Source organism: Schistocerca serialis, chromosome 1 (assembly GCF_023864345.2).
Source record: "Schistocerca serialis cubense isolate TAMUIC-IGC-003099 chromosome 1, iqSchSeri2.2, whole genome shotgun sequence".
Classification (NCBI taxonomy): Eukaryota; Metazoa; Arthropoda; class Insecta; order Orthoptera; family Acrididae; genus Schistocerca; species Schistocerca serialis.
This window is the reverse complement of record NC_064638.1, coordinates 76,416,739-76,435,879: the sequence shown is the minus strand read 5'-3', so window position 1 is coordinate 76,435,879 and position 19,141 is coordinate 76,416,739. Positions and strand designations below refer to the sequence as shown.

General features: G+C 40.0%; 1 protein-coding gene across 6 annotated transcripts in view; it reads left to right on the top strand.

The window, feature by feature from the left end:
- Positions 1-7,479: 7,479 nt before the first annotated feature.
- Positions 7,480-19,141, top strand: part of LOC126461919 (intersectin-1) — a 310,794-nt gene continuing 299,132 nt past the window's right edge. For all 6 annotated transcript variants that reach the window (XM_050096034.1, XM_050096037.1, XM_050096036.1 and 3 more), the window contains exon 1: positions 7,480-7,598. The gene's annotated coding sequence lies outside the window, so the exon portion shown is untranslated. The remainder of the gene's footprint in view (positions 7,599-19,141) is intronic.

Genomic DNA, 19,141 nt, shown 5'->3' with positions numbered 1-19,141 from the left:
CTGTGAAAGAGACCAGACATGACACACTAAGAAGCTTTACATGTTACAAAACATATTTGCACATTATAGACTAATGTACATAGGATGAATGGACATAAGATGCAAACGAAGGTGTGCTGAATATTGTTACCTACATTACATCTAATAAATGAATATGGAACTACGCAGCACATTATATACACAAAGCAACATTACACATGGAGAAATATTTATAAATAATCTTCAGTTAATATTACAATCTTCTGAACAGAATTTATTAAATTCTTTAAGCACATAAAAGTCTTTCTCTCTCCACCATTCTTCAGTTAAAGCTTTTACTGTGTTAATTGAGGTACTATATGCTTATAATGGTAATGAATTGCTTTTTGGCCATGTATAAGTCCCCATGTTTGAAATAATTCCCTTAAAGTAACATGTACTAATTAAAACTCTCTGCCTAAAAAAACTAGAGAAGTATTAAATAAAACGTATTTAGCAAGTTAGATGTTTAATTCCTGAACGTGGTCACTTGCTTCAGAGATCTATGCACACTGGAGCTCAGTTAAATTTGTTATCTGTTGCTCCCTAAAAGACATCTGTGCTAAGTTTTTTATCATTTGCATTTCTGGAGAATTCATATTATTTACACTTTTATCTATTTTTGTTCTCTTTCTTCAAGACTCAGATCTTCGAGTTTCCCTATTATTTCATGAATTGTCCTGTCTCGTTGGTTTCCATTTCTGCAATTCGTGTAACTACAGTTGCATAAAACTTCATTTTTTCATGAAATTCAACCACCTTGTAAGCCACTTGTTCACCACTTCTTCTTTATTTCCATTTTAAATGAGGTTCCAGTGCTACCTGATTGGCAGGCGACTTGGTAAATGACCTAAATTCTTGACAGCTAAAGCTTTTATAAGCTGACAGTCAAGGTACTGGTGCATGTATGTTTACATGTAAGCAAACTTAAGGACATGTGTATGTATCCAGAGAAGACAAGCAAGTAAAACACTATGAACTTGACTTGATGATATTTACATTCATTCTGCCATATATATCATTTTTATTGCACAAGAATTCTCAACTAAGAAAATCGCTGTTACTCAGAACAAGGTAAACTGAATTATGTGTATGTTCCATCCAACACCAAGATGGAGCAATCTCTACTGAAAACTATAGCAGTTCATAGTGTTATAGCCATAAACTTTCTTTCTTATTGGCTATGTCGATAAAATTGATACTTTCGTGCAAACTGACATATTCTGAATCAATGACAAGTTGTTATATTTAGTTATATGATATATTACCATACTAATAACTGCCATGATTAATGTCATGACATATGATAGTGGAGTCACCATTATTATAGGGTGTCAAATCAATGTACGTAAATATTACCACACAATTATTGCTAGTTTCTGTTAAATACCTTTGGATTATAGAACTGGACATTCACCTTGTAAAATCTGTCCATTAGATATCCTCATAAGCTCTTGGTCAACAAATAATCAAATAAATTAATGATGCTATTTTCTGTAGCTCTTGTGTACATTTGATCACGTGTTGAAGGGATTTTATATGCACCTGCTGTGGCAAGTAGTGAGTCTAGTTCCTCTGAAGTGTTTAAATATTCTTGCAGCTTTCTTACCGATTTAAACACTGTGTCAGTACTGTGTCTCCCTAGTAATGTGCTGATATGATCTGTAACAGTCTTCAAGAATGGGATTAAAACTTTCCTTTTAGTTGGTTCTTTTTCACTAGGAGATCTAGATCTTTTAGAGTGTAGTTCCTCATTTATCTGTTCCAAAAGCATTTCTTAAATGACTGAGATCGTTCTCCAACTGCTGTGACACAGAGTGTACAGTATACAGAATGGAAATTCAGCTGAAATACATGCACCAAAATTTAATGGGCAAGTGCAAAGTCTGCCATACTGAAATGGCGTGAAAAGCTGTGTTTGAAGCCAGAAGTGAATCGATATGTTTGGTTTATTTAATTAATTGTGCGTTTTAGCTGCTGGGCTTACCTCCAAGTAAACAGTTGTCTGATGTACTGTAAAAGTTAAAAACATATAATGAGCAATAGTAAGAGAAAAGACCACACAGGTAAGTAATGGACAATTCCCACAAAGCACCTGATAGCAGTACACGCGAAAAATGGATTTTTCCGATTTTATTTCTGTAAACAATAAGAGTTCATCAAACTGTAAAAAATACGTATGTAAATGAAGAAAAGCTACATCATATACTGTAGTTAGTTTTACAGTAGATGTTCTGCTTTTTTTCTAAAACGTTAAGAACGACTTGTTTCGGATTTGTGCGTTTTCTTCACTACTGTTTATAATACCTCTCATTCGATCCTGAGGAAAGTAACTGGCGTATAAAATTGATTTTTTCGTGTCTTGTAGTTTCGTATCACATCTTAATGACGAAATGCCGATTTTCTCGTTACGGGTCATAGTTACTATGTTACTTAAGTTTCAACTACTCTGTAGCATCAGATTTGAAGGGCTTGCAGTGAAAAATGTGCTCTTTGGGTACTTTACATTTGGTTCCTTTAAAGGATATACTTAATGTACCTAACATGACGTAACTGTTTTGAAATTAGAAAGGAAATCCATATCTGTATTCAATATGGAGAAAATAGAATTAAAAGTATTTTATTTGAGCACTCTGTCTGAGCAAGCCACATGCGAGTAGCCTGCAGCTCACAAATGGAGTTGATTTTGTCCATATTTATGGTATATGCAGAGCTGTGGCAGTAATGAACGTGACAGAAGTGTGAGCTCCAAATGACCAGGCATTTAAAAGATAATAATATTTTTATTACAGCTCAGGTATGAGCCGTTTGTGGTAAGCTTGGGTATAAGAAGCGGGCAGCATAGTAGAAAGAGTGTAGAATGCTAAGCAGAAGGTCACAGTTTCGAGAATATCTGTGGAAACTACTTCATCTTTTATATTTTCAATTTCTGCATTACTTACACTGCAAAATAAACAGAAATAATGTTTAATATATTGTATTTATTAATGCTTTCATAAAAAGAAAGGCAAAAATATTTGGAATTGCACGTAACTTTAAACTGTACACAGGAGCTTCTTGTGTAAAATTAGATGCTTTCATTATCTTACAGCTGACGATTTATACTTGTTAGGGTGATATTGTAGTAAAAACAGGGAAAGCAGTAATTTTCTCGGCATGTTGCACAAGTTATAAAAGTAACATGTTTACAATTATGTGATTGTTTTAAGGTTTTTATAGAAAAATGAAGGTGGCTTACATTCATAAAAGGTTCTCTGTCATCTCACAGTTTGGCTGCGAACCACATGTTGCGCATGATGTCGCCAAGCACTGGCGAAGGTGTATTTGTAACATGTAAAAGCTGTGGGGAAGTCCCTCCACAACGGAAGTGGCATGGCGCTATGTAAAAGTTGGGTTTGGCGCTCGAACTGCCGGCTCCTTTGTGTGAGCGGCACACAGTGTGTGGCTAGCCTTAGCACAGTGCACCTGGACGGTGCTAAGAGAGGGATCTTCCTCAAATGTGGATCTGACAATTATCTGGTATTCACAGTATAATGGAATGGCTCTAGTATATTGAAAATCCGACGCCAAGAAGAGATTTTATAGAGCATTCGCACATCAAGAGCCGTGAGTCACTTAGCTGCCATTTCGCCTGTCACCAATCTTCGTCACTGCTTCAAAGACTTCATACATTCAATTAAGCAATGTATATGGTCATGGACCAGTTAATTTGTGTGTTGTTTCAATAATAATCGCATAAAACGTCAATTCGTGTTCGAAACCGTAACTTCAATCGTGATCACGAACCTATCTAGGGTCCTCACCTAAATGCTACTAAAACCAAATATCCTGATTTAAATGAACTAATCTGTCATGCATGTGTTTAAAAATTATTTTTTGTCTAAAGTAAAAGCAGTAGCAAAAGTTAAAGTAAGAGTAAGATTCGAATGCGTTATTAATGAACTACTCCAAGCAAAATTGTTAAGGTAGGGAGTTTAAGTACAAAAATTCAAAGATCAGTTAATAGGAAAGTGAAAACCTTAATTATTTAAAAGCTAAGACCATAAAAGTGAAGTTGGATAGGCTTTTGCTAAAGCATTCTTAGTCTATTATAAAATATAGTTTTGTAGGATTACAGTGCAAGATTGTGTGAATATTATTGCCAAGAATACCTGCTACTCATGACGATTAAAGTTCAATTACACATAAATCCTTAATGAACAGATTTATGGTAATATTGTTAGAAGTGAAGTTATGCACATTTTTAAAGATAGTGTAGTTTTGCTACCCATCATGAATGGTTCCTTTTGAAGTTAATTAAGCCCAGTGTTGTATTTTATTACCTTGCAAAGTAATTTAAGTGAATGATTAGCTTTTAGAGTTAGTTTTTACTATTGCAGTAATCAACTACCCTTGATTAGTGAAACTGTACCAGTTCATGGGTCCCCATCATATTCTCCACCTAGTAAGAAAAAACTGAACTATTACTGTTACTAACGGAACCTGGTATATGCAGAGGAGCTTAAACACTGCATTTAAGATGTTATTCACCTTTATTTGTGTTTTACATGCCAGTCAAGATAGAAGCCCCTCATGTCCAAAATCATTTCTGCACTACATGCAGTGATGTTTCAGTATTTGATTAAGTAATGCTCTTGACTGGGGCTGTCATTAGTATGAGCTCGGTGAAATTTTGCTCCCCATAATTAACTGGTGCGTGCATTGTTGGTAACTACTGCTACACACAGTACAGAGTGCACTGTGCCAGTTTGTATCCTGTTTGCTATTCAAAGGGAAATCTCAACAAAAGTAACTTCAGTAACTAATGTCCAATTTTTTCAACTATACATTTCCAAATTAATGTACCTAATTAGGATGGCGACAGGTAATTATTTCATTCATTTATGATTTACCACTTCTGTTAACTCCCAAGGTTAAAGCCCGTTTGGTTTTTTTGTTAACTTCACAAAATTCGAAATTATACCCTTTTCCATTAGACACACGCATTGTCGAACTCTGAAATCCTCTCAGAGGGTAACATTAGTGTGCTTTACTACACGCTAGTGTTATGAACTTTATGCTAGAATTAATATCACCCAGAAAATTCAACATTCTGAGAGTTCTCTTCATTCATAGGGTCATATAAATAAAGTATCATCAACCACCAAAATGAGGAAGTTCATTTTGCCATCTGAAGGACTAATTTCTCCGATTTTTCCATATACACATTCGCTACAACTGCACTAAATGGGTTTCCCACAGCTACACCAACAGATTGCTCACATAATATGTTGTCCCATTGAAAATAAATTGATGGAAGACAATTTTGAAAGAGATCTGGCATATATTTTGGGAACATACTTTTCAACTGTGACCTAAACTCATTAAAAAGAACCACAATAAATAGTGATACAAAATCAAAAGTGACCGTAATATTGCTTGGACTCAACCTGAATGATCATAATTTTTCGATAAAATTACCTTAATCTTTTATGTAAGTGGCTGTTCTTCCTATAAATAGCTGTAGAAGAGTTTCGAGAATTTTCGGCAAAGAATACAGTCTTGGTGGCAACTCTTCTGATTTGCTTCTTGTAAATGTCAGCATGTTCGTCGTCCTAAAAACATAAGTTGTGGGACTTCTCTGAAGTTCTCTGTGCCTTCCTGGTTCTAATACATCCCGAGTTTTACTACGATGGTCTTCTTTGTTCATTGTCATTGGAGAATTGCCTCTATATATATTGGAATAATTAGAAAGTCTTTATCAGAATAGAAACCTCAAAGAGCTTTAATCTCATTTTTCATAATGTTACTGCTACGCTGTTTCCGCTTAAGCAATATCCTGGCTGACTCCATGTACATTTCGTCTGCCACTACTTTCGGCAGAGAACGCATTCTAGAATCGATATTAGCAATGATGTCTTCTGTTGTGAATTGGGATGCTACTCCTGTAAAGCCTGGAATTCTTCTCTCGATCTGCTTAAGGACAATGGATACTATACATAGATTAGAGTACAAGAATGGAAAAGCAAAGATCAGACAACAAGATGGACAGAGCAATGTTGGGGATGCTGGACTTCATTAGGGTACAAGACAACCAGATGGACAGAGCAATGTTGCGGATGCTGGACATAACGACTCTGCACCAAATGAGAATCAAGTACAGGAAGCCTGCGTCGATGACAGTCTCCACACGCATTAATAGTAGACGCTCTAGTCTGTTGGCATCAATGCATTAGTGCTTCTGAAGATTTAAGCTTGCCCTTTAGTCGAAATGTCGTGTATGTCTAAAACAATGATCCAGTTGTTAAAGCTAGAACATTCCCTTCCCTCCAAATTCTGTTTCTTGCTGTGGTCACTAAGATGCGCAACATTTATGAACAGTCTGAACTTCTCAATTAAGTCTTATTTTAGCCTCTTATCTATACTACCATATAAAGACAAGTTATTGCTTAACGTCGTTACCAAAATTCGCATAAAGTTTGATAAATTGTTACTTTCTATTCAGTTAAAGGAAATTCTAAAAACAACCCTATGCGTTATTACATTCAAACTTTTTTAATTCCTATATTTTCTTCCTTTTTCCCATAAGATATACAGTACATAATTGTTAACGTTGATGCACTGCAATTAAAATGACTTTATTTCCACTACTATTCGTTTATTATTATAAATAACAGTTCTGCGACATACATTAATTGATAAACAACCCTGAAGGCTTACCATATACGTATTTACCCACACATTTAAATATTGTGGTAACTGAAGTGTTATTTTGTCCATGCAGGATCTAAGGAACTCTGTGGCTGTTAAGGATTGTTGGTGGGCAATGCAACCAGCCACAAATACTTTTAAAAATGCTTTATTTCAAAGACGTAATCGGTTTTACACTCTCACGCCCATCTTCAGACGACTAACGTTTCCTATTACATTAATGTTTTCGTCAGTAGCACGTCGTTTGCTCCAGTGGATGGCGCTTGGTCGCTATGCTTTTCAGGAAAATGTACAGACTGTTGCAGAGCAAACAACATGCATATTCTAATTAAATTACTCTGGCACCCAAACGTTTCAAAACATTCTTCACCTTAGTCTTACCTTCAGATACGTCCTTTATATTCGATGTTGCTGTTTTCAATATTAAGAGTCGAAACTGCGTGAAGTATTGGTGTGTGAGACAATTAATTAATTAATCAGTTACTTGTTAATAATGCCAGATATACAGGCTACATCCAAGGAAATACTGTACGAATACTTTTACCTGAATAAGCGTTCAGTAGACTGTTCTCTATTTATTTAATTTTAATTTGAACTTCTTAATCTTCCCTGCTTTAAGTAGTCTTCCGGCTTTGCTCTGTACACACAATTTTCTATTTACATAAATGAGGTATGTATTACTCTTCGGCTATTATACACTATGCGTACATAGCGCAGTTTTCCACGGTCAACAACATGGAACATCTCTGGTTCTATCGATCACACAAGTGACGTACGTCAGGAGGTGGGCCGCAGGGAAGCATAAGTAGTTCATGTTTGATGGACTACTGCACCTAAACAGAAACATGTATTCTGTGTTGATGACAAAGTGGATATTAAATATCTGAAAGGTAATTATATAAATATTGTGATTTATACAATTAGTGGAACGTTTAGGATTTAAAGATGGTTTTATCACCAACTGACTGTGAAGTAGTAATTGAGGAAACTGCTAATGTAATTTAACGCCACCTTTTTAGTAGCCACGGAATAATGTATTTTAGTTAAAAATTTCATGAGCTAATAATTTTTTCACGTCCGTGTGTTATGGCACAGGACTTGTGATCAATAGCAAAGTATGGTCTGGTAACTGGCCACAAATATTGTCACTCAAAACAATACAACAGTGGTTCCGTGTTCTCTCAATCGTTTGTTTTTTATAGCGAGCTAATAGATAGCAAGTGCATTACAGCGAAATGCTCATGTAAACAATATTCTGTAAGATATCACTACATAAACTGATGCTCAGTTAAAAGTAATGTTGTCGGTGGTTTTCGAGCTGTCAGAATTTTTTCATCTGAGCTTTACCTCATTTATGAAAGCAGGATTGAAATTGTCTTTCCTGGCGTTAATAACATGTTAGTTAAATAGTTTATTCTGAGGGAACTACAGTATGTCACCGGAAAAATGTGCGTCATTTTTGTATAAAGTATAGTAGAGTGCCCACGTATCGCCAGCGTTTTCAAGAAAGTACACAAAAAACTTATGCAATTGAGGAAGCCTGAGGGCAGGGAATCCGGCTCCACTCTGTGGAGTGTACAAGGTTTCAGCATGTGAGAATGTGTACACTAGGTCATGGTATGTATTTACAGAACAACCACCTTAAACAAAAAAATTAATCGTTATGAAGTTTCCCGGCTATCATTTAAGGACATTGTTGGATTTTGAGGCAGCATCTTCAACATACTATGTAATATTTATGGTAGTAGTTTCGTTCATCTGTAAGACAGTTTCATCATCAGTAATTTAACTGAAGAGTGGAAATTTTCTTTGACGCTGCATAGGTGGAATATCAGATAAGGAAGAGCATTTTTCCTTGCAGCACTCAATTCATGAATGTTGCCTTTGGCTTCTAAGCAGGTCCTTACTGTTAACTGCTTTTCGTGCGACTGAAGAGAGGAATGTGTTTCTTGTGTTATTTGAATTAAGTTATGCTGATTTCTGTAGCTTGCACTGTTTCTAGTTTGTCTCAGATTGTAAATCACATCAGATTTATTTATTAAGATCATAATAGATAGTTGAACACTATCAAAGATCATATAGGCCTAAGAAACTTCTGTGGCAGAAAATACTGAAGTAGAACAAGACACAATATGCTAATTTAGTTTGATGATATTAAAAAGGGATACATGTTTGTACATTTGAAAATGAAAACGAAAAATGTTTGGCAAAACTTGAATATTAAACATTTGTAAGCGTATATTGTAGTAGCGTCATTGTTTTATTTTATAATCGAAACATTCAGAAAGGAATAACATCAGATAGTCCTTCAAAGTTACAAGCTTGTTATTCAGATTTCTACCAGACAGAAAATTAGGAAGATAAATCAGTCAGTCAGGTTTTTTCAAGAAGTTTATAATCAGTTGTCTTCCTGAAACGTTGGTTTCTAAATTAATAAACATATGCACAACTCTTGCATCATAATCTTTCTGCTGATATCATGGTACAGTTATAATATGGCTTTATAGTGTGTAATGAAATATGTTAGAATAATTACCAATTTTCATGGAACTGTATTTTGTTTGGAAAATGTGTTGCACAGCTACAGTCAAGTTGCCCAATTTTTGCTGCACTGAATTAGTGCAGTAGTTAGTTTTAAACACTTAATGCAAATGCCAGGATGGTTAATTTGAAAAGCACCTGGTAGATTTATTTCCACAACCTTAGCAAGTGCTCAGTCTGAATGTTGAGAGGAGACATTAAAATCTAATCTTTCTTCCTTTCTACTTAATGTTAATTGTGATCCATTCAGCAGGCCGTTTGTCACTGCTCCCTCACTGACAGTGCCACTTTTGTCTTCAGTAGTTGTAGCATGTTATCAGAGTTCTACTTTCAGTTGTTCATTTGCACACAGAATTTTAACGTCCTAGCAAATGGCATTTTTATTCTCATATTCATGAAAACCAGCTGTTGCTATTGGGAAGCGTATTGCTTTATTGTGCTATAGTAGTGTGTTCACTTCTGCCCCCAAGAACATTTGATTACATTTTGAGCAATTCAACGAAGTGAATATGGTTGGGAAAAGAATAGTCCTAGATAAATAACTTTCTGATAATTGCATGGGGAATCATGAGAGGCATCGTACTGAAGTCAACATATATCCAATCCAACTCAACCTTGAGAGCCAGATTTTTCATACTATTAACTGGACAGTATGGAGCTTGCAACCCTAGAGGTTGTAGCTTCTGCAGGTTTCAACAACCAGTTACTTCTAATGATGGAGGAAGATAGATCAAGTGATGTTGAAGAATTATAACTTCCCTATGCTGTGAACACATTGTTTTCCACCAACATATCATGCTATGGTAACTTATTTTTTGAATGAAACACTTCCTCAGCAAAGCACTGGTTGGATGGTAACTTAGGACTTAGCTTCCAGTATTTACTGTTTCGTGCATATTCCTTCCAGCCAGCAGTTTAGAATGCAACTCTTACGTCTTATGGTTGAAAAATAGTTTCTGGTTACAAGAGTTCGTGTACTTTAGACAGTATTTCTAAATGTTGTCTTCAGTATAATATGTGGGATATTTCATAATTTGTCATTATGGATATTAATGAGTATGAGTAAAAAGTATCCTTGGTTGCTCCTTGACTGCCTGTGCTTATTGCTGTTTAGAACAAGAAACAAATTATTATACAGAAGTATTTGCAGCCTTTAAAACACTGCAGTGAATGAAAAGTCACTGTAACAAATAATTTCTGATTGGCAATGACCCAAAAATTAGTGCAACAAATTTGGTAACAATGATTCAAAATGTCAAAGATACTATGCAAAGAAAATGCGCAGCAAATGTTGCTTGTAGAGGTGATAAATTGTGTTGCACCATCTTTCAGTAAGCTGTCATCCCACTTTCAAGTAGAACAGTCGCGATAAGTGGGAAAAAATGAGGGACTGGAAGTAGGAAACCAGAAGCCTCAGTAAGTCAAATCAATGGGGTCATCATGAATCTGTCAGAAGCTGTGGATGGAATTGAGGCTTACTAGGCTTAGAACATTGCCTGATAGCTCACTGCTCCCTCATCTGGTTAAATGATCACTGACTGTTTGAGAGTTGTGGAGTACTACTGCAAGTACAATATGTTTTAAGCTGATGTGTTTTATTTGCTCAAAAAAGGCTACCACAGTTTATCTGGAGATGGCCCATGTATTTTAAATTAGTGTGGGACAAGTGTAGCACGTATTTTAAAGATTTGTGAAATGTCAGCTTATTCCTAAAATTGTAGAAGGATGATTTTTTTAAATATATTCTGAGAATGACTGGCTCTTTCTATACTTTTTCTTTTTTGTGACGCTACTGGATATATTGGGATCGAAATGCTTTAGACCTGTTCCTGTTAATACAAATATTATGTAGACCCATCCTGAAAACTGTGGAAAATTTTAATGTGTCAAAAATTGTGATTTTTTTTTTTTTAATGCTGATTAGACAAATATGTCTCCATTATAATTTTTAATTTTTAAAATAGTTTTGATTTTGCTGTCCTATGTTATCTGTTGCAACTCGTGACATCACTCTCCATTGCAGTTAGCTTCCTCGTAATGAAAGGAAATACTGTGGATTGACTTCAACCTCTGACAGTTATAGAGCTGTCAGTAATGACATTGTTAGCTTCATTCTCCCTCAGATTTGGGGGGGGGGGGGGGTAGGTTCTTGGTCTGGTAGTTCCCACCCAAGCAGATGACCTACCTGCCCTCATAGATGATGAAATTTACATCACTAAATCAGCAAGCTCATTTTCAATGAGAGCACTGATGACCGTGCTGTTGCAAGTTATAATTCCAAAATAACATTCTAGTCTTGTAAAAGGTGAGTCTTTCTCATACTGGGATTCTGAGTGATCTACCTTTCCTATTTAATCTTGCCCAATGCATCCCCTCTCCGCTCTTGGCATTATTGAGATTTCCCTTGAGGGTGAGTATTATCCTTTGACGCAGATACTCATTTGTTATAGATGAAAATTAAGCACATTGATTAAAATAATCACAAAGGCGAAAATGCAGAAGCATCCGATTCCACCCATCTGCTTTGACCCATAACGTCACAAATATGGTGGAAACGAGAATACACGACGACTCCAATATGGCACCTATGGCGTCATTACGTAAACATGACCACAAACACGAAAATACAGTGAAAAACCAACACACACACACACACACACACACACACACACACACACACACACACACACTCTCTCTCTCCACAAAAAACCTAATGAAACTAACGGGACAAGTGTGGGAAATTGGGGGTTTTTGAGTGGGGACAAAGTAAATATAAACAAATTTGGACACACATGGCCATACCAACCCACACAAACTGACGAAAAAAACTGACAACGCAAAACTCCCCAAATGCCACTAAACAATCCTATATAGCTCAACAGCAACTCCCGATACCGGAACAGCCACAACCACACCCACACTTGGATGCAGTTAAGATCTGAGCTGTCCCACACACATTGTATGGGTAACAGATCTAGGGATCTTGCTGGCCACAGAAGTGCGTCAACATCACACAGACATTCATAGAGACTTGTGTTGTGGATAAACATTGTCCTGTTGAAAAGTGTCTCCATAATACTTTCACACAGGAGGTAATACATGAGGATACAAGGTGTCTATGATGTTCCGCCATGTTTACCAACGGTCGTCATCTGGGGTAGTGCAGAACTGTGATTCAGCATTGAGCACAACACAATGCAATATCATTCATGAGCAGACTGTACTTACCGATCACTGCACAACTCCAAACATAGCTGTTTGTGTCCTTTTAGCAGCAGCTACGCATGGGGTGGCAATTCCCTAGTCTCCTACCATTGGTGTGGCATGACACACTGTTGCAGTGTGTCCATACCTTGTTCATGGATGGCAGGAGCAGATGTGAAGGGGTTATGATGTGCTTGGTGAACATAATGGCGATTCTCCCTTGGGATGGTCAGACGTGATTGACGGAAACCTTGGCGACAAGTATGCCTGCATTCTCAAGCAGCCCAACATTGGGCCACTGTCGCATCTGAATGCCCCACAAATCTGGATACTGTACGACTCAGCCTCACTGTTGAGATATAGGGTCATGCGATAGTGGGAAGAAGAGTGGCTGGAAGTGATAGACAATAAGTTGCAGCTCACAAAACTGATTACTTGGCCATGGCATCTTGTTTCATACAGAATCAATAATATTGTTATCATTTATGATCATTGAAGTTAGTTCCTCATTGTTAACAACTGCCCAGTGGCCTTATAGATAAATATTGCACTGCAGAATATTATGTGCAGACTGGATGCCACTGCTGTTGAAACCAATGTTATTGCATTCTTCATCCTCTAAGAAGGGCAAGATTGAGTACAATGCTGGCAGATACGACCCTAAATCATTTCCCTGCCGCACTACACCGTGGGAGGAATGTAGGGCTACAGAAAGAAGGGAGTCATATTTGCCTCGGTATTTAGTTTGTAGCAGAATGGACAGGGACTTGTTTCTACCTATTAAGCCTCAGTTTTTTGTTGAACATCTTGAGGTTAAATTTGGAGAAGTGACAGCACTGTCCTCGAGAAGCGGTGCAGTCTTGATTCAGACAGCATCCCCAGCCCAATCCCAGGCGTTACTCAGTTGTGACTGGCTGGGTGATATCCCTGTTTCTGTCACTCCCCATAAAAACCTCAACATGGTCCAGGGGATTATTTTTCATCGCGACCTCCTCTTGCAGTCTGACGATGAGCTCCGCAACTATCTAGAATGATGGGGTGTTCATTTCATCCAGCACGTTTACAGGGGACCCAAAGACAACTGGGGGTTGGTACCGGTGCCTTCATCTTGGCCTGTGAGGGTGATTCATTGCCTGAAAAGGTCAAGGTGATGGTTTACCACTGTGACGTTAAACCGTACGCCCCTCCCCCTATGCAGTGCCTTAAGTGCTGGAAATTTGGGCACATTTCTTCCCACTACACTTCCAACGCAACATGTCAAGACTGTGGATATCCACTGCATCCAGACACTCCCTGTGTGCCTCCTCCCACTTGTATCAGCTGTGTAGAGCAGCACTCCCCCTCCTCACCAGACTGCACAGTAATCCAAAAGGAGCAGACAATCAGGGAGTACAAGATCCTGGACTGGTTGACTTACCAAGAGGCCAAATGTTAATTTGAACAATTTCACCCCGTTCGGTTGACATCCACATACACTGCAGCTACATTACCATTGCCATCACACATCACAAGTACCAGTCATACCACACACTGTGCCATGAACAGTGGGCCCTCCGGGCCTCCAGAATACATCTGCACCCTTGGTGGCAGGGCGAAAATCTCCTTCCATTGCTCCCAAAGTACCTACTTCGGGAGCAAGCCCCCCCCCCCCCCTGCCCCAATGACCCAATGCAGGGGGACATTGGTCCCCTCCCCCCAGCCAGAGAAGCAACAACCTTTTTCCAGCTCCTCTTGTGCAGAAGTTTTCCCTTGGGACCCTCTCTCCCAAGGTCTCCACTAATGACACAGTGGACACTGCTGGACAAAGAACTTCACGGTCTTCCTCTGTGCCTGAAGCTACTTCAGGGAAGTCCTCCCATCAAGCTCCTAAAGAGAAGCGAGAGGGCAAGCAAACAATGAAGTTTGCTAAGAAAAAGGACCCTCCAATGGCCCTAACACCACCACTCCCTTCCAATTCTGCACCTGTGGATGAGGTGGCAAGCTCAGTGTCCCTTGAGGACCTGGATCTCACTGATGCCTCATCCACAATAGGAATGGATACAAATACTCAGTCATTGGGAGCAGGTGACCCAGAGGTGTAACCTGCCTCCTTGCATGCTTTATGAGTTCCCAGCCTCATGGTAACGTCATCCGCCAGTGGAATTGCTGCAGTTTTTTTTTTTTTTCACCACCTGGCTGAGCTATGGCAACTTTTAAGCTTTACACTTGCTTTCTGCATTGCCCTCCAGGAAACCTGGTTCCTGGCAGTGCGGACCCCTGCCCTTCACGGCTATAGGGGATATTACAAGAACCATAGCGAATATAATAGAGTGTCAGGTGGAGTTTGTGTCCTCAACTCAGTATGCAGTAAACCTGTTCCCCTTCAAAGCCCTCTTGATGCTATGCCTGTCAGGATAAGGACGCTGCAGAAATATTTGTCTACAACATATATCTTCCTCCAGATGGTGCAGTACCCCTGAACACATTGACTGCACTCATTCATCAATTCCCTAAACCTTTCCTAGTTTTGGGGGATTTTAACACCCATAACCCCTTGTGGGGTGGCATTGTGCTTATTTGCCAAGGTATAGATGTCGAAACTTTCCTGTCTCAACTCGACCTCTGCCTCTTAAATACTGGGGCCCCCACACATTTCAGTGTGGCTTATGGCACTTACTCGACCATTGATTTATCCCTCTGCAGCCCAGGACTTCTCGAATCTGTCCACTGGAGAGCCCATGATGACTTGTGTGGTAGTGACCACTGTCCCATCTTCCTGTCACTCCCCCAGCACCATTCCCCTGGACGTCTGCCAAGATGGGCTTTAAACAAGGCAGCATGGGAAGCTTTCACCTCTGCTGTCACCGTTGAATCTCCCCCATATGGTACCATCAATTTGGTAGTTCAGCAGGTCACTAGAACGATTGTTTCTGTGGCAGAAAACACAGTACCTTGCTGGTCACCAGAAATTGCTGAGGCCATTAAAGATAGCTCTGCTGTGACACAAGCGGCACCCTTCCCTAGAGCACCTAATAACTTTTAAATGGCTCTGTGCCCACGTTCACCAGCTTGTAAAAAGACAGAAACAGGCGTGTTGGGAGAGGTACGTCTCGACCATTGAGTGCCATACTTCACCTTCCAAAGTCTGGACGAAGATCGATGTGTTTGTTGGTACCAGACCCCGACAGGTGTTAATGGCATTAACATCAATGGTGTGTTATCTAGTGATGCAAATGTAGTTGCCGATGACTTTGCTGAGCTCTGTGCTCGAGCCTCCGCATCAGAGAATTATCCCCCAGTATTTTGCACTCTCAAACGGCGGATGGAAAGGAAAGCCATCTCGTTCACTGAACGTCACAGTGAACCCTGTAATTCTCCATTTACATACAGAGTGGTAGCTCCTCAGCAGCCTTGCACATTGTCCTGGCACAGCTTCTGGGCCAGATCGGATCCACAGTCAGATGATCAAACATCTCTCGTCTGACTACAAGCGAAATCTCATCATGATCTTCAACTGGATCTGGTGCGATGGCTTCTTTCCATCGCATTGATGGGAGAGCACCATCATTCCAGTGCCCAAACATGGTAAAAACCCATTTGATGTGGATAGCTATCAGCCCATCAGCCTCACCAATGATCTTTGTAAGCTCTTAGACCGTATGGTAAGTCGACTGTTGTATTGGGTCTTGGACTCACTTGGCCTACTAGCTTCATGCCGGGGCATTTTCTGCCAGGGTTGCTCTACCATTGATAATCTAGTTTCCCCTCATGTCTGCCATCTGTACAGCCTTTTCCAGATGTCTTTTTTGATTTACGAAAATCTTACGACATGACCTGGCGACATCAAATCCTTGCCACATTAGATGAGTGGGGTCTCTGGGACCCGCTCTCGATTTTTATCTAAAACTTCCTGTCACTCCATACTTTCCATTCCAAGTTGGTGCCTGCCATAGTTCCTTCCATACCCAGGAGAATGGTGGTCCCGCAGGGCTGTGTATTGAGTGTATCTCTTTTTAGGGGCCGTTAACAGTCTAGCAGCAGCTGTCAGGGCGTTGGTCTCACCTTCTCTGTACGCAGACGACTTCGACATTTCATACTGCTCCTCCAGTACTGATGTTTTGCCGAGCGGCACCTACAGGGAGCCATCCACAAGGTGCAGTCTGGGCTCTAGCCCACGACTTCCAGTTTTCAACCGCAAAGTCATGTGTTTTGCACTTCTGTCGGTGTCATACCGTTCATCTGGAACCAGAACTTTACCTTAATGATAATCCAATCATTGTAGTGAAGGCATATTGATTCTTAGGAATGGTGTTTGACATCCCATTGATGTGGCTTCCTCGTCTTTGTGGCAGCACCTCAGTGCCCTCCGCTGCCTGAGCAACACCAACTGGGGTGCAGATTGCTCTACATTGCTGCAGCTGTACAGAGCCCTTGTTCAACCCCACCTTGACTGCGGGAGTTTGGTTTATGGTTCGGTGGCACCCTCAGCAATGCGTTTACTTGACCCAGTGCACCACTGTGGCATTTGACTGGCAACAGGAGCTACAGCTCACCAGTTATGTTGCACACATTCATAGTTCTCCTAAGCATCTGAATTACCGTCTCCTTTTCCTATCTGCGGCGTTTCATCTCCTGCATTAGAGGCCCAGGTCAGGGCCTAAGATTGCAGTTCGCGTCCGATCTCTTTTTTCTGGAGTCCTTGCCCTTACCACCTATACTCGAGGTACATTCACATATACCTCCATAGTGTACACCCAGGCCGAAGCTTCACCTGGATCTTTCGTATGGTCCTAAAGACTCAGTTAACCCCGCAGCTCCCTGCTGTCAGTTCCTCTTGATTCTTGACATGTACTGGGACCATGAAGTGGTTTGCGCTGATAGTTTGATTGCTGAAGATCACGTTGGTGATTGCTGAAGATCACGTTGGCTTCATGTATGTTTGTGGAGGACATATTGAACAGCACTCCTTGCTAGATGGCTGCAGTATTTTCACTGCAGAGCTGGCATCCATTTCTTGTGCTCTTGAGCACATCTTCTCGTGCTCTGGCGAATCAGTTTCTTCTCTGTACTGACTCCTTGAGCAGCCTACAAGCTATCAACCAGTGCTACTCCCGCTATCCTTTGGTAGCGATCATCCAGGAGTCCATCTATGCTCTGGAATGGTCCAATCGTTCCTTGGTATTTGTGTGGACCCCAGGCCATGTCAGAATCTCAGGAAATCAACTTACTGACAGGCTGGCCAAACAGGCTACACGGAAGCCGCTTCTGGAGATCAGCATCGTTGTAACTGACCTGCCACCATTATTACTGCGCAAGGTTTTTCAGCTTTGGGAGACGGAATGGCATAATCTCAGTATGCACAACAAACTGTGTACCCTTAAGGAGACTATGAATGTGTGGATGACCTCCATGCAGGCCTGTCGCAAGGACTCTGTGGTTCTCTGCTGGCCATACGTGGTTAACACTTGGATAACTCCTCCGTCACAAGGACCCACCTCGGTATCACTGTGACTCACATCATATGACTGTCGTCCACATCTGGATCTGGACTGCCTACTTTTAGCCACTCCTCTGCGGCAGACCTTTAACCTTCCCAGCACCCTACCTTCAGTATTTGGTGACAGTACCTCAACAGCAGATTTAGTTTTACGGGGAGGGGGGGGGGGCATTTATCGTACCATTTAAGGATAGGCCCGTTTATTAGTGTGATCAGCCAGCCCAGACCATATGCTCTATGATTTTTGATACCTTCTTCTGCTTTTTCTTGTGGTGTATGTTTTCCTTGTTTTGTGTTCATTCCATTCATTTTCTTTTTTGTTGTGGTGTTGGGTGTTTTTGTACCTTGAGCCTTGTTTGCACCAGGAAAAAGGGACTGATGACCCTGTAGTTTGGTCCCTTTATACTCCATACCAACCATCCAGCCTTTTTTTGTGTTAGTGATCACTTCCCAATTATATTGTATGTTACAAACTGAAGACCTGATAAATTTTTACAAAGTTGGTCTCTTAGACAATCTAACTGCCATGACTATCCCTCCAAAGCACTGTTTAATATCAACCAGGTGAAAGAAATCCAATTCAAGATGCAAGTGCTGTGATTGTTTGCACTACAGATGTAACACTGCCATTTTCTTGTGGCCCTCCTCAATGGAAGCTCAGACCACAGTGGTCAGAAAAACTAGCTGACACCATTAAGAAGTGTAGAAAAGGAAGGTGGGTTAGTGTCAAACATCCTGTCGACATTGAGGTTATTAGAGGCAGTAGAAGCACAGAATGGGGAAGGATAGGAAAGAAATTGGCCATGTACTAGCAAAGGAACCGTCCAGGCTTTCACCTGAAGCTAATTAGGGAAATTGTGCAAGATTGAAATCTAATAATGAAACAGGGATTATAACCACTAGCCTTCAGGGAAGTCCAGTGACTAACCATGGTTTCACAATCCTTGATCTCTAATATAGAACACTGCATCAGCACCAGAAACACCTTTTCTCTATGTGTAATTTGTCAATGTTGGTGAAGGGATTGTTTTTAATTAGAAATGAAAAAAAGGTTGTTGGGGACAGTGTCATCTATGATCATCATCTCCTTGTTGGGAACAGCGTCATCTATGAGGATCATCTCCTAGCCTCCCCCCTCCCTGCCCTCCAATATGGGCTAAGATTCGACCCATTTGTTGTCACTATCTACCCACACATATCACTGACATATCT